The sequence below is a fragment of the Otolemur garnettii genome, unplaced genomic scaffold (assembly GCF_000181295.1).
Source record: "Otolemur garnettii isolate 467f Iridium unplaced genomic scaffold, OtoGar3 scaffold00093, whole genome shotgun sequence".
Lineage (NCBI taxonomy): Eukaryota > Metazoa > Chordata > Mammalia > Primates > Galagidae > Otolemur > Otolemur garnettii.
The window spans coordinates 132,886-133,861 of NW_003852488.1; positions in this window are offsets into that span (position 1 = coordinate 132,886).

The following is a 976-nucleotide window of genomic DNA, read 5'->3' on the forward strand; positions in this document are numbered from 1 at the left end:
ACCAAGCCAGCCTTGCCATGAAGCCCAGGCCCTTCTAGCCCCAATTCCAACCACTAACCACTCTCCCTTATTTGTCTTGTTTTAGGAACCCTCTAAGTGACCTAATATCTCTAAAATATGTTGTTTGTCTTCCCGCTGCCAGTAGGTTCTCTTTTCTAGGCACTGGGGTTCTCCCTTCAATCCAGGATTGTTAATAGTTGGCTCTGATATCTACCACTCATCTTATTTGACTTTTAATATCCACCTGTTTCTAGATTCCTTATCCATGTTTGCACACACCTCCTGGAATATATGCTATCTTCTCTTCATATGATACTGCCTCTTCACCATTTTTTTTGTGAAGACATTTTTTTGTCTTTTACCAAATCCTTTGTAGACATGCTCCTCCTTTTGGGGTGAACTACCTCCCAGTCCCTATTCTATGGCCCATCCTCTGCACAGCTTCATGCTGTACCCCAGCTCCAGCCCTGGGAATCTAGATCCAGGTTCTGGCTCCTTGAGTCTTCTCCTTTTTATAAGATACACTGACTCTTGTCTGGCAAAGGGCTTAGCTCTGACGCTATTCTCTACTGCTTCTGCATTTTTGATTTACTGTATCAGAAACACAATGTTCTACCATGTTCATCAGATATTTATCCCCAACTCTGGCTGTTCATTCTCACCTTGAACAAGATATACATCATATACTTGTTTCAGTTAGGACGGCTCTCTAGTAAATTTCTGGGCTCCTTTTTCTCCCTTCTTAGATGAGTCATATACCGAAATCTGGAAGCTGGCCTAGATATTACCAACCCTAAATAACTTACCAATCAAACTGTGATAACCAAAGAGGAAACAGACTCAAACCAAAGGTCAGAGATTCAGTTGACTGATTTTTTATTAGAACTTGTTAAATAGTCATCTGAGGAAAGTCCTTCTACACTGTGTCACATGCTAAGTTATGTCTCTTGGCCTTGTATACAGATGATAATTCTGT